This window comes from Miniopterus natalensis, chromosome 6 (assembly GCF_054644295.1).
Source record: "Miniopterus natalensis isolate mMinNat1 chromosome 6, mMinNat1.hap1, whole genome shotgun sequence".
In the NCBI taxonomy this organism is placed as follows: Eukaryota; Metazoa; Chordata; class Mammalia; order Chiroptera; family Miniopteridae; genus Miniopterus; species Miniopterus natalensis.
In genome coordinates this window covers 69,147,902-69,164,029 of record NC_142086.1, presented here as the reverse complement: position 1 = coordinate 69,164,029, position 16,128 = coordinate 69,147,902, and the positions used below count along the sequence as shown (strand labels likewise).

General features: G+C 36.7%; 1 pseudogene; it reads right to left on the bottom strand.

The window, feature by feature from the left end:
• Positions 1 to 353: 353 nt before the first annotated feature.
• Positions 354 to 16,128, bottom strand: part of LOC148092938 (ATP synthase F(0) complex subunit C1, mitochondrial pseudogene) — an 85,359-nt pseudogene continuing 69,584 nt past the window's right edge.

Below are 16,128 nucleotides of genomic sequence, written 5' to 3'. Positions count from 1 at the left end.
ATTTACTCTGAAGTCTGAGCAACTCCATTGCTTGAGAATACCTAAATTTTGCTGTTTGGATTAGAAAGAATCTTTGCACGTACCTGTGACTCATTGTTTTCTATGTAGAAATTCATTAATGTTGAAGATTTTTCCAAAAACACTAAGCAGATTATTCCCTGATTCTTTTTAACTAATATTTTGGGCTGTTCATTCTGTTTCAAGAGGTTTTGTTAAGCAATGTGAGCAGAATATGTAGTTACTGGTTTGTGTGCTTTCTGATAGGGCTTTTTTTTTTTTCCTTTGTTTAATTTTTTTTAGAGAAATGTTGTGTTTAATGGTAAAGATTAGCATGTTTCAGCACTGGGTATGGACTAGAGTCGAAGCAGCAGGGATGGGTAGGTGACCCCCCTGGAGCCTCCCATGGCTAAGCGGACCAGGAAGGCGACCATCAAACAGAAGAGCCCCATGGCCTCAGACAGGGCAAAGCCCAGAAGGCACAGGAGAAGAGCTGCTGCTTGCGAGATGGGCTCCTGGCATAGCCAATGGTCAAACTGCCCAGCACTGTTCCAATTCCCGCCCCTGAGCCAGCCACCCCCCTGTGGCAGCCCCAGCACCAGTAAACTTGGCTGCTGGGTCAATGTCCAGGAGGCAGCACTGGTTTGGGACCCCCCTCGGCCACCTGGAGTGGGGAGCTGACGCAGGAAGGCTGTCCACATGGCGTCTCTGGCCTGCTCGGAAAGGAGGCAGACACAGGCCCGATTAGGCCCCTGGAACAGCAGCGGAGCAGAGCCGGAGGAAGGAGCAGTGCCCCGTGGCCTGCGCTTTTTCAGCCTGCACTCCCACGGCCCTGCTGGCCTTGCTCAGGACGCAGTGCTCGCCCGGCTCAAGGCGACTGACTGGTGGAGCTCTCTTGATCCCATTTTCACACACATATTTTATCTTTTATGAGTGAAGGAAATCTCGACTCAGAAAATTTTACATTCAGTACTAAAATATTTCATGTTAAATAGATATCTGACATTCAAAATTAATTGGAAGATTTTTTTTTTTTTGACAGAATGAGAAATATCTTTCCATTCAAGACCTTAAAGTCTCCATTGTGGGTGCTGCCATTCTGGAAGGAGGGCCTGACAGCCTTTGAAAAGTTCCTGGTATTGAGGAAAATATTTCTGCCAGCTGTATTTGGAAAAGATAAATACTTGCCCATTTCTGTGAATACAGAAATTAGAAGACATGTGAAAACACTGTAGAATTCTCATGTAGCGCCTACTCTGGCAAACTTAGAGGGGAAAAAGCACACACATATAGTTGTGTAGTTTTTTATATATTGTTGGTAGATGCAGAGAAAAAAATTTTCAGACATTGCCAGGGATAACATTGATTTGACAAAATAAACATAATAAAATTGAGGGCTTTATTAAAAATTTTCAGAGAATTTTGGTGTTCCTTGACAAGAGACCCCATTAATCTACCAAAACAAACTAATGGAGTTGTAACTTCTTTGCAGCTGGTTAATTTGTTGAGTCTCCATTTTAACAACTGCTGGAAAAAATTTAAAAGTTTAAAATTAATCAAACATCAACCATGACTTGTGTTTTGCCGTGTTAAAGACTATTTCTTAATTTAAACAGTTGTGGCACATTTGTATTATTACAAAGTACTTTACAGAGGATTATGCTTTGATATTTTAAAAATTTCTGATTGTTTTAAAAATAATAGTTATAAGAAAAAATGTGTGTGAAATAGGCATGAATTCAGTTAAATTTTTTGTTTCTGTGTAGAAATCAATTTCAAATATATTAATACAGAAATTTTGCAAATGTTGATTTGTATTTATTTACACACATTTTTTCTGGAAATGGAGATCATATGTTTTCTCTGTTTCTGAGAGCATCCTTGACCAAAGCCACTGTGTATCTTATGTATTATAAAATAACTTTAATTATTTAGCTTGAGAAGGGTAGGTACCTTATAGAAAACTCCACATGTAATTCTTCTTTAGAAATTGTATAACCAAAATATTCTGAGAAGTGATGTATTATATAAAACAGAATAAGATATTATAGAGGCTATATATATTTTAGCAATGTAAAAATTGTTCTATTCCTGGCCTGGTGATGTAATAATGCCTAACATTTGTTCATGCTTCGTGGTTTATAAAGGGCTTCCTATAATCTATAAAGCTCCCCTGGATTTTTGAGTAAACAATGGTTGATTAATAAAATAAAGGTTAATAAAATATATTTTTATAGATTTAAAATAGTACATGTCCAGTCTAAGAATTATTTATACATGGTAATATTCACCAAATGTATTTTAGTTGCTTTTTGCAAATAATTTTACTAAATGAAAAAGGAATAGTAACTACAGTATGAGTAGCTCCAATATACAAAGAAGTTGAATAGAATAAACATTTTATGAAATAACTATGAAATTATTAAATATACAAGTATGGTCCACATTAAAATTTATAGTATAGCTTACTTCTGCAAATAAAATTGTCTTTCCTGATATTAACCACTCCATTGAGGATGAAAGTGGCAGATGTTATTGATGTCATTAAGAAACACAACACTTGAGTGAATTTCTTAGAAAGGAATAATAAATCAGAAGCCAAAAGATTTCCCCTGGATTCTAAACTAGTTTCCAATTCAGTGTATCCTCCTCATTCAAATTTCTGATCCTTATATATTAGTCCTTTGAATGGCATAAGAACTGAATATCTGAAGGATTGATTTAAATCTACTTTCTCACATAATATCCACTGGGTGGACATAAAACATCAATCTGTTCTCAGGATTGTTGATCAAGAATATAAGAAAGAATTCTTTTAAGAGTAAAATTCCATTTGAATGGAGTCCAGCATAGGTGCATTAAGAGAAAAGTATTGGATGCAAGAGATGATTAGTTCTGTCAATGTAATCTTTGCTGAACTTCTCAGGATTCTCAAAGGACTAAACTGGATAGGGAAAATAAATGCAACATATTATTAATTCAACCTCTTGCCAAAATGTAAAAGGTAGTACATACAGGTGTATAGAAATATATAAAGAGCTATAATTCATGCTAATTAAATTATGAAAGCCATTGATGCATAGGAATCTAGTGCAGGAACCACACTTTGAGAAACAGTGTCACTGTTATTTCTGTGCATATGTAGAAAATAAAAATATAAGTAGATGAACAGGTTAAAATATTCCTTTATCTACCTTTACATGTAAGAGGCCAACTTTTATAACTACTTTTCAATTCAGAGTCATGGATGGTAAAGTTTTTTGACTTGATAACATCCTCCATCATCAGGAGCACTGAAGAGGAAATCTATAAAATAATTTAAAGCCTTGGTACCAGATTCTTAAGTGGTCTTTGCATTTAAGTAGAGCTAGTCTACTTCTCCCACTTCAGGAATGTTTATTCACCATTCTCCCTCCCTCTAAAAACAAATCAAACAAACAAACAAAAAGCATTCCTAGAGTCTAAAACAGTGTTCCACTGTTCACCTCCAGATTATTTTAGCAATTGTAAAATCCAGGAGAGCTTTACAGACTACAGAAAGCCCTAATAAAGGAAGGAATGTCAAAAGCAGTCCCACTGAGCAGGACTATAGGACTCCTGGCAGACTCCAAGCTGCCTGGCTACCCCTAAAGACCAAGGACACAGAGGAAAAGTGGGATCGAAGTACACTGAAGCAGAATATCAAGCTGCCATTTAACGCTTGAAGAGGGAGCACAAAGGAGAAATTGTAAACCTGTAGATCATGGACATGGCAGACGTGTGTCAGGACTTCTTCAGCATGCCCTTCTAGAATAAGAAAGACTTTATGGTTAAATCACGTAAGAACAGTTATTAATTCGGTCACCAAATATATGAATTGATTTAGTTTTAATGAAATGTTTTCATAGAGTTTAAATAAATGATGTGATTCAATAAACAGATAAATAAATAATAAATAAATAAATAAATAAATAAATAAATAAATAATAAATAAAATGCTGATCCTGCTTCTGCAAGCTTCATTGTATAGCTTGAGAAAGAAACATTCAAAAATAAAACCATGCCTGCATATGCTCCTGACCCTCCCTTCTCTAAGCTTTTGGGCGGTAGGCATAGTGGGCTTCCTCATAGCTCCTCAGCACTTCCCACATGGCCAGAATACAGGAGAGCTGCCCCTTAAACCTCTGTTGCTGTCAAGCCCTGAGGACCTCTGTGCCCACCTCCCTGCTCCAGTCCCCTGCTTACCTCACCCCAGACTTACTGCTAAAAGAAGGGAAAGAGGGAGAATAGCCAGCAGGCCCCAAATGCCCTCTCCCCAGTGCTGCAAGCTACAATCACTACACTACCCCTTCTATACAAAGGGTAGGGCTCAAAGACCAAAGCCCTGCAGACTAGGAATGCATAAGTGCCTATGGATTTGAAGCTACTCTTAGGGACACCATATTCTAGCCAAATATTATCATATTTTATAGTTTAAGGAAGTAGAATAGAGGAATGTGATTACCTGGGTAAAAAGAATTTGTATAAGGAAGTTACATAAGCTGGCTCAAAGACAAGAAAGTGTGTAGGAGCTATTACCAAGACACATCAGCACGTAACTTAGTTAATTCAAATGAAACATTTTAAAAAAATGAAGCAAATTTAGTAGCATACCAGTAGGGTGCTTAGTGCTATAAGCAGGGATAGCAGCAGGACAATGGTGAAAAATATGAGATTCATTCTTGTTCTGCTGAAAATGCTGGTCCTATTTCTGCAAGCAGCACTGTATAGCTTCCAAGCAGTGTGAAATACTCCTGTTTAAATCATGGACATTTCTGATCATGGATAAGATAAAGCAAACAAGAGTAGGAGAACACTCTTAATATGCATAGAATAAAAATAAAGTTTAGGTTACAAACATCTGGGGGTAGAGAAAGAAGGGCTAGGTAACAAAAGCAGATAATAAAAAAATAGTTTTGGTGAAACACAGCAATTAGAAGGTACCGATATTTTATAATCTTTGTTGAATTTACCATATGGTGATGCTTTAAAAATGTGTGGCTATGCATTAATAATAGAACAGAAAAAATAGATTTAGATATATTTTTCAGAATTTATGATAGGAAAATATTTGAGATATTGTAGATAATTATCTGCAAACTGAGTTATTCTAAGTGGTCAATGCAAGAGACAGAGAAATGTAAGAGGGACTAAAATAATTTTCTTTTACATTTTAGTCTCTTTCCTTGGCAAAAATAGATTGTTATATAGCTGTAAGTTTTGATTTATAGTATCAACATTCACCAGTATATTTTTTGAGTTATTTTATTTAGAGTTATTTTATTTTATTTAATGCTATTTTTAAATGTTTACAATAGCTAAAATAACACAATTTGCATTTACTAAATATTGGTGTTTGGAAAGAACTGCAGATTCTCATCTTTCTATCTCTCTCTTTATTCCATTTTAAGGTGAGAACTGATATGTGTCATGGGTTAAAAGTACTGGGGGTTGGTACTGTTCAGGCAATAAGTAAAACTATCTCAACTTTGATCTAGCATCTTCAGAGGCCTGAAATCAATGGAAATTCCTTAAATTTGGTTTCCTGTGGTGTTTCCTGTTTTGCAGGTCATATTGCAAAGTTGGTGGGATAGGAGAACCTAAAACTCTCTCTTCCTTGGAAGGCAGATCTCCTACACCCAGTGAGGTTTCTCTGAGTTTGTTCTGTTCTTGCTATTTTGAGTGACACCCTCTTGATCAGGGGTGCCGGACCTCTGGCCAGAAAAATCGTTTGTTCTGGCCCTGCCTAGGCAACTGCAGGTGGGACTCAAAATTCAATAAATCTAGGAGCCTTTTATATACCTAAGTTTTAAGTTGATAATTTTGTATGGCCCAAAAATGATGTTATAAATAGCCAATGGCCCTTGGGAGAAAAATGGTTCCCACCCCTGCTCTAGATAAACATATTATGTGCGGGATGTTGTTTGACCTGTAGCCTCAGTGCCAGGAACAGTAAATAGTAGCTACTTTAAAATTTTGTCGGGCACTGGCTGGTGTGTGGTTAGAGGGTACGCCCACTCACTGAAGGGTTGAGGGTTCGATTCCCAGTCAAGGGCACGTACCTGGTTTGCAGGTTTGCTCCCTACCCCCAGTGGGGGAATGTGTGGGAGGAAACAGGTTGATGTGTCTCTGGCACATTGATGTTTTTTTCTCTCTCTCCCCTACCCTCCTTCCCTTCCACTCTGAAAAAGCAATGGAAACAATTATCCTCAGGTGGGAATTAACAATAACAAGAATGGGTTGAATTCATGATAAGCAATTATAGATGTGAAGCTACATTGTGATCCCAAGAATGGAAGGAGAGGTAGGCTATTGATTTGAGTTTTAAACTAGGTCATATTTCTGGCTTAGCCTTAAAAAAAACCACACCTCTGAAGCATGGCAGAAAACGTCACCACAGAATATGCCATTTTGGCATAAGGATTATTTTGAGTTAAAGTTACCTAAAAAACAGCAGGTGGAAGAGGAACATTCTAACCTCCCATTTTATTTCTAAGAACAGGAGATTAAAAATTCCCACGAGTAAGATACCCTTCCTGTACCAGGAGAAAAGAAACTTCTTCCATGGTGAGTCAAAGCCAAGAGACCTTGATCAAATAATTATTATCTCCCTTTAGCTTCCTCACATCTTTAACTTTTCCATAATTGCCTCCCTTTGTTCGACCTAATATAAAAGCAAATAGGTTTCACTATTGCTTTGGGTTTTTGTTTCTTTATAAGGACTCCTATGTCATGTAAAGCTTATATAAATGCCTCTACTTTTTCCTGTTAACCAGTTGTATGTCAGTTTAATGCTCAGGCCTAGCCAAAGGACCCTTAGAGGATTGAAGTAAATATTTACCTCCCCTATACCTTATATCACAAATTTTCTGTAGCTCATATAACTAAAAGAGCACATTGGGGTTAAGGCCAAAAGCTGCGACTAACAATATATTAATAATTCTCTCAATCCACTAGGCTACTCTCACATATGAAACATTAAGGGACAGCAAGCAGTTTGTGACAATTCAAGGGTGCTGGCTTAGTCATATCTTTCTGTCTGCTTCAATCATATGTAATGGCAATGTTCTTCATTACAGTGTTGAATATTTGACAGTTAACAACTGATCAACTGTCAGTGTAATACAATTATATTCTATTTAAGATAAACAACTTAGAAAGATTCAAGGAGCTGTATTAACTAGTGTTTGTGAATATAAGCTTTACAAATAAATATTTGTAAATAATATCAGGATATAAAATTTTTCTCAAAGCAACAAAATAAGATTATTAAATTAAGTGATTTCAATATCTCCATTTTGTTTCTTATACTGTCTCTCTATAGTACTGTTAATGGTGTGAAGAGGAGCCTTGTCTCCCCTGGTTGCTAATGGGAGTGGACTTCTTGTGATATTCTGAGAAAATGAGTTTTCTGAGACTCACACTGGAGGATGCAATAATGTAGAAGCTTTATTTCCGTGGAATTAAATCCCTGAGTTTCCAGAGTTTCATTTCCCTTTGTCCCTCCAGAGAAGAAGTGTAGCTGAGGCTTTAGCAGAGCTAAAATCAGAGCCAGTGTCCAGTGTTTCTTTTCCATGTCTATACATCCAATACAGCATCAGGGGAGCTTAGCTTGTATTTCCCACTGCAGTCTATTAGTCCATTGCATGTGGGCTCCGCATGGCCACATGACTATGAAGGAAAACACGGGCAAATGCAAGGAAGCCAAGAGTGAGCCAAGAGCACAAGAGGGAGAGAACTCTTTTGTTTAGGAGATTATATATTCTCAAATTTTCATGCGCTTGCAGTGGCTGCACCCATTCTGGCCCATGATTTCTGTTCCCACGTGTGACTGACAGACAACTACCTTCCCTATGTCACCTCAACTTCACTGGACATGCAGCACTCTTCCCTTTGTTTGATCCCTTCCCCCATTGCTTTCCAGGGAATAACCAGGGGTTCCCTGGGGAGTACAAAGTTGCAGCTTCCTGGTGAAGCTGACCAATGATATGCCTATAACATCTGGCTTTCCCTTTGCTCCTTCCCTATTATTAACTAGCTAATTAAAATGGTGTCAGTTTTTTGTTTTCAAATATCATATTTTGTGTTGCAATGACAATTAATGACACTCAAATGTAACTTGAAAACTCATAAAAGTCACTTTTAAAAGAGCAATGCAAAATTTATATGAGGAACTTATCATATAATTTTTTTAAAGAGAAAGTTCATACTTGCATACTGTATCTCTTATTACCCTCCAGATTATGTAACATGTCATTCTGCTTATAGTAAGTAATTGCATTTATTTATTTATTTTTTATTTCTAGGGCCTAATCTATAACTAACACAGAAAATACTTAATGATCATGTGTTAAATAAATAAATGCATGAATGAATAAATGAAAGTAAGAATGAATCCATGACTAAATGAGAGAAAAATATGTAGCAGTCTTTGGAGCTCTGACTCATATCTCAAAAGATATACTACTATTCTGTGCCCTCTAATCTTATCACTCAAAACAGCCCAAGTATATAAGTGTGCGTGTTCACTTATTTATGTATTTATTTATTTATTATGTTTAGAGGTCAATATCTATGTTATCATGTTATAATTTTACAACGTTATTGTGGCTCTAATATTTGATTTCTTAAATAAAAATTGTTGAGAATTCACTAAATGTTAGTTCTTAATAGCTTATATAACTCAGTTTAAGGTATATATTTTTTAAGTTATTTAAACTCTAAGAAGATATAATTTTACATTGGTTTTGGAAACTGATAATAATATTTACTCATATGAAATTAAGCTACTATTAATGCTAATTTTAAGCCATTATAAACTGAAATGTAGGACATGCTTTATGATATATTTGCTATTTTTTACGATAAGGCTTCTTCAAATTTTACTTTTATTAATTTGTTTTTATTTTTTTTCAATTACAGTTTACATTCAATATTATTTTGTATTAGTTTCAGGTACATAGCATATTGGTTAGACAATCATATACTTAAAAAGTATCCCCTCCCCCCCGATATTTCCAGTATCCAACTGGCACTATACATAGTTATTACAATATTATTGACTATATTTTCTGTGCTGTATTTTATGTTTCCATGACTATTGGTTCAGCTTTTTAGATTGTTAGATTCAGTATGGTATATATCTATGCCTCATCTTAGTTTGTAATGTAACTCAATAATGAAATAACCTTTCAGGGCAATGGAGTTTCATACAGTCTTAAATCCATGTGACTAATTTGTGTTAAAATAAATAGTAGTAATTCTCCTATGTTATGATTTGTAGAACCTTTTTCAAGTTTTTTTGCCGGGCTGTTTCTTTTGACTTTGGTAAGTTCAAAGTGTAATGCTGATTCAGCATTAGCATATAAAGGTGCCTTAGGGCTTTTTCCATGAAGAATGAACACCTTTTGGCACTTTCTTTGTTTCTCCAAAATCTCAGTTCTGATTTTGAGGGTCATGTGGTGAGGCCCATCTGTTTAATCAAGTTTCTGCCTGATGATGCAGGTAGAATGGAAACTTGAAACTTAACCATACATTTCTTTAAGTAGTATAATTAGCCTCTTATATCTGCCCAGAAGCTAAGTAATGAGCACTTTTTAAAATGCAGATAATTGCAGAATGCAAGTTTTGCTTGCTTAAGCTACTTCAAAAACCCCATGGGTTGAGTGTCTTCCTTCAGCCAAATTGGATCAGATTGGTTTCAGAGCGCCTTAATATATCACGAAAAGATGTAAGTCAACTTCTTTACTTAGATGCCAGGAGTTATACTTGAGTGAGATAGAGCCATTGTTCAAAGCCAATCTAAAATATATATATATTTATTTAACTTAATTGTTATAGAGTGAGCAAGAATAGATATTTTTTTCCCTTAAGGAAATGACTCAAGTCAAATTCTGTTTGTTAATTTTTTATTATTACTGTAAGTAACATAGGGGAACAGCTATAAGGGTTTTACAATAGATATGCCTTTTAGGCCATAATTGGGAATATAAATATGAAAAAAATATATGAAAAAAAATCAGAGATTTGTATTTGGGCCTATAGGAGGAGAAATATGAAAGCTAGTCATACAATAATCCCTTTAACAGTACAAATTTCTAAGGAAATTTGGAGTAGAAAATCAAGTCAAATCCATGACTAATTTCAAAATCTGGGTGGTTGAAATGGGTTGATTGAAGGTGAGAATTTATTAATTCCCTATACCTGCTTTGTCTAATATTCTAGTTGCTAGCTACACATAGCTATTTAAATTAAAATTAAAGTTAAACTAAAATAAAATTTCAGGTTCTCATTCACACTAACTTACATTTCAAGTGCTCAATAACCACATGTGCCTAGTGGCTGAGATATTGGGCAGCCCAGATGTAGAATATTTCCATCATTACAGAAACTTCCATTGGAATGAGCCGCTCTGGAGTAATGACACTAAAGAAAATTATTCCTCAATGTTTGGTCCCAGTGGGCCACAAATACAAGCTTTAGCTGCCATCATTAAGCTGAAAATTCCTGCCCAGTTGGTTTAAAGCTACCCTTAAAAAGAGTGTTATTTTTAAATCACCTCGATTCATTTTCAGTACGACTCATTATTGGCTAATCTTTTCCCTACATATTTCCTACATCATCATCTAGTTTTATTTGTCCCCTCATCTGTAACAAATATTTTTATTAAGAGTAAATTTAACTGCAGTTCTACTTTTAAGTGATCTTTCTATGGAAAAACTTGAAATCTATAACATGTGTGTGAGAAATTTTATTTTTGCATTTGTTTCTTTAAGATTATGAATTAAACTTAATGTATTTTACTTGCTTTCCATACATACTAAATTTTATAACTATTTTATATCATCAATTTTAATCTCAATTCAGAAATAACTACTTGAAGTTAATCATTATGGCCTTTACTGTTATTTCAGTCATGCCTATTTAATTTCTCTGGTTATTTCCTACCTGACTATTGACACTTGAAATTACTTTTCTCTCTAATGTAAGGGTGGGGCAAAAGTAGGTTTATAGTTGTTTGAATGAGAAATAAAGTAATACAATAATTAATAAATAATAATGCAAGAATAAACTCTGTGTTTCACATATTCACAACTGTAAACCTACTTCCCCCACCCTGTATTTCCTTGATTTGACAGCATTCATCTCATTGTCTTCTGTTCTGAATATCCTCTCTTTTAAAAATGTAGCTTTCATTCTTTAAATTATTATTAAGGGGAATAGCAAAAGTACTTCAAAGTAGAGAATGTAGTATAATGAGTCTTCGTGGCTGCCCTACCCAGCATGGATAATTACCAACTCATGGTTAAAAGTTTCATCTACAACCCCACTCACTTCCACCAACTTTCAAGATTCTTTGGAAGTAATTAAAAGGCATAGTATTATGCATGATTTCATTGATATAACATTCCAAAAGGATAAAACTACAAATTAATGACTGTCTTGGGACAGGGATAGCATGAAGGAATTCTTTGTCGTCACAGACAGTTGATTTTTGTGGTAGTTGCACAAATTATTGTATAGAATAAAATCGCTTAGAACTATACATGTTGCACACAAATGCAGATTAAGAATGGTGAAAACTGAGGAAGGTCTGTAGCCTAGTTAGCACTTGTTGGATATGTACTGGGACCAAGGGAGTCTGCTGTACTGGCCTGGAGTGGGTTCTTGAGAAGCCAGGAGAAAACATTTCTGGGACTCCCACAAAGGAGGGTTTATGGCACAGTGTTCAGGTTTAGTGGAAGGGCACACAGGACACTGATGCTCCCCGAGAGACTGCTGCCCTGCTTCATCCAAACCGGGCGGCTCAGCTCTGTCTCACTGTGGAAGAACTGCAGCCTCTGGGGCCACAAGCTGACACTTGTCCTCACCGAGCCCAGGAGGAGGACCAGGGCCCAGAGACCTGTGCCACTGTCCCACCATCAGCATCTGAAGCTCCAGTAGTCTAGCTTAGTCTCGGTTCCCCTCTGTGCTCTGGCCCAGTGGCCACCTTGATTCGCCCTGGCCTGCGGGCTGCTGTGGAGGGAGAATGACCCACTGAGGTGCTGCTCAGCAGGCCTTTGTCAGGCTTTGATTATATTTCCTTGGGCTTGGGAAGGGGTAAGTTTTCTTGCAAACTAACCAATCTTCTTTCTAATTCTTTGTGGGCTTGAGCGGGGCCCTCTTCCTATCCAATCCCTTTCATGGATCTTCCAGGATTTCCTGCCCTTATTTCATTAGATCCCTTTCTCAGATTTTCTTCCCCTTTATTGTTGTCATTTTGGCTCCTACTGGGCATGCTTCAAAGTTCTGCTTCATCATCTGGCTTCTCCTGCACGTGCACTCCGAAGGATTCCCCCTTGTTGGTTGCCCTTGTCCCAGCAGTCTGTGGGCTGAACAGTTGTTTCCGGGAGAAACTGGAAAGCCAGTGTCTCCTGCACGCTCTGGGATTAAGTCTCTTCGGTGGAGGCTGTAGCTGTCTCCTGGGATGTCTGTAAAGCTGTAGCTTCCTAGTTAATCAAACTTAGCCTGTTGAGCTCACCTCTCTTTTCTTAATACCTAACTAGCTACCTGTGCTAACACAGTGGTGTACCAACATCATTTCCTTGGTTTTGATATTGCACTACAGCTAAAGAAAATTTCACCATTAGAGGAAGCTGGGCACTTTGCACTATTTCTGAAATTTCCTGTGAGTGTATAATTGTTTCAAAATAAAAAGATTTCAAAAATATTTTTAATAAAATTAAACCACTAATATGCTTAGGAATACATTGAACAAAATAAATGAAAGACGTGTACATGAAAAACTATAAAATATTTCTGAAAAAAATATACATATCTAAATTATTTGAGAGATATAAATATGATGAAAATATCAATTTTCCCCAAATTAATCTACATACTCAAAGTAATAACAACCTAATTCTAGCATAATTTCTTTAAAAAATTGAATTTTGTAAGGAAATTTATATGGAACTATAAAGATCTAAAAAAGGGGAAAAAATCTAAAATCTAAAAAAGAACTATCTCACTTTAAGAATTATTATAAAACTATAATAATAAAAAAATAGCCATAGTTACATGATGATATAAAAAAAATATATCAATTTAGGTTTTAGATGTTTAGATTTAGGTAGATCTCTCACAGGATTTGCTCATTCAAGAGATGTCAAATAAGCAGTTGGATTTTAGGAAAGTGACCTCACACTGGTATCAGTGTGAGGTTATATATAAACTACGGGTCTGAATGCAACCATCACGAAAGTTGGAGTAGAGCAAGATAATAAGAAGACCAAGGCTGACCTAGGGGCACTCCATGGTTAGAGTCTGAGAAATAAGGAGGAATTTCAAAAGGTGAATGAAAGCACCAGACAGAGATACAGCAATAGAAGCGAATGAAGTCATGTCTTAAAGCAAGAAGACAGGGTTTCAAGCTAGAGGGAGTGATCACTTCTGTCAAAGATCGCTAATAGCACATAAAAGTGAAGACTGTCATTGGCAGTTATTGCTGACATTAATAAAACAATTTTGTTTAGTGGTGCCGTCAAAAGCCTAATTAGTGTGTTTACCAGAAATGACACATGAGGAGGAGCATGTCTAACTCTGAAAAGAGAAAATTCATTCAAAGGATAGTAGAAAATGGGATCATTGTTGGAGGAGATGTAAGGTCAAGAAGGAAGAAACTGCAACTAATAACAAAGATCAATAAGAACCAAAATATTTTAAAAGGCATAAAAGAGAGACAAGACTTTCTGGGCCAATGTCTTTAAATTATGTGGAGTTACTATCAGAGAATATAATTAAAAACAAAATTGTCACCCAACCCAGAAAAACACTCCACAAATGTATGAGAAAGAAAACACTTTTACTGTTAAATAAGTTTTAAACCACAAAGAACTCTTCCCCTTTTACATAGCCAAACAGGTACAACCTGCCAGTCAGTTTTGATCAAGAATGGCAAGGCAAACAAAAGCTTTATTTAGGATTTTTTTTTTTTTTTTATTGTAATCCAGGAGACACAGATTTGGGTAGAAACCCCAACTATGTTCTGAGGAGGAAAGAAAGGGGCTGAGTTTATAAAGACAGAAGAAAGGGGCTTTTCAAAAGGACTACATAAGTTGCTTTGAAAGAGTGGTTGGTGCTGGCAAGTGGACTTACACTATGTTGCGCATGATCAATTGCTCACGTCTATCGTTAGGTGAAAATGTTACTGTTCGGTGATGTAGAGCCAATTCCAGGAATGGAACCAGGATGCAGTCATTTGGTTTCGCTGAGTTCAAAAGTTCAGTTTCACATGGAGCGGGGAGAGTTAGCCCAGACTCCCAAAGGCCTCCCAGCTCCGCTGTAGATTGCTCTCTTGACAATAGCAACTCCATTTTGCTGTTTTTCTTTCACAAACTCATTGACATAGGTGTTCTCAAAATAAACAAAAACTAGTCCTCAAGTAAGAGGACTTGACAGCACCATTTGTCACACATAATTCATCCTAGATTCACTTGGTTATTGGGCTGGCCTTCTGTGTACACTAATTGGCTTTTTCCAAAGGAAAAATAAACTTCTTATATCTTTATGACAGGAGTAACTTGGGCAACTTGGAGTGAGGTGGCCACTGAAGTTAAGCTCCTACCCTCTAATACGTCTTCCTCAGTGATTACACTTTAAAGACTTGGCTTCCAGGTCCTTGGGAAAGACATTACTGGATCTTAAAGCTGGCAAGAGATTTATTCAGCTTTTTTAAAGAGACAGAAAAAAAAAGGTTACATGTGTTTTAAAGTAAATGCCCTAAGGAAAGGGAGGAGGGTTCTTTCCCTATTTTCAACAGGGAGAAATATGCCTCTTATTTTTAATTTGTATTTGCCCTTAGAGCACAGAGGAGCAGATACAGGTTTTATATAGCAGCATGATTTCCTTCATAGAGATAGAATGTAACGTGGAAGCAAATATGAGTCCTCAATCTGCCATCAGAGACCGTTGTAACCAGATATGTTATAAAACATGAACATTTTTGGATTATGGACAGGTAATGCAGTGATATATACTTCGTGTACTAGGAAAAACCCTAGTTAAGTCTTAAGTAACACCCTGTAATAAAAATATTAAGTGAACTGCAGGGAAATACTGTATGAATATTCACACTAATTAGAATAAGAAGACTATAAATAGCTATACAATTTTAGTCAAGTTTTACCAAATGAATTTATGTTACTTTAGATCAAGTTTTGTAACCAGGTGATGTATTCACCTTTTTAGTTGAATTTGGCTTGTGGATAAAAGATTTGGGACTTATAAGGGGAGTGGGGGAGTGAATGAAAAAAGAAAATCTAGTATGATCCATAAAAAGCATTAAAAGGTCTCACATGAATCCCCTTAAATTTAAAGGGACAGTAGTCAGCATGACTGTGTGTTGCTCTCCAACCACATTTATCTCTGCATTATCTCAAAGAAAGCAGAGATGTTGCCAGTGGAAATAGGGTTCTTCCGAGGAGTTGCAAGGAAAGTATTTCCAGAACCCACAAAGAGGACAAACGAAGGAAAGTCCTGGGGCTATTGTTCAGCTTTGATTACATTATTTCCAGCTTGGGAAAGAGCAGGATTTCTTTCAAACTAACCAATCTGTCTCCTGGGTCTTCTCAGGCTTGTTCGGGGCCCTCCGTCTAACCAATCTCTTCCCTGGATCTTGGAGGTTCTGTGTGCCTTACCCGGCCTGGCCCTTTCCCCAGGCGACACCTCCTCTTTGCGGTGCTACTGTGGCTTTTGCTGCACCTGGCTCAGCAGAGGAATTTCCCCCTTACCACTTCTTCCTCTCCCTCACCTGGAAGAATAGACCAGTTGTTCTCTAAGGAGATTTGGAAACTTGCATCTTGGGGATTAAGTCCCTTTGTGAGAGGATTCAGCTGTACCCTGGGTTGTCGGTAACTTCCAGACTTAGGCTTAGCCCATTTTGTTCCCTTCTCTTTCATTAATGTCTAACTAGACGCCCACTGCTAACAGAAAGACTGAACCAGGTCCAGTTATTTCTAGAAAAATGGAGAAAGGGGGCAAAGGAGTTGAGTATGCCTGTGAGAGAAATGATTATAATGATCGGGCCTGGACTCTAAGTTAGGTAAGGAGGGAAAAGAGGTTTTGAGTGAGCGT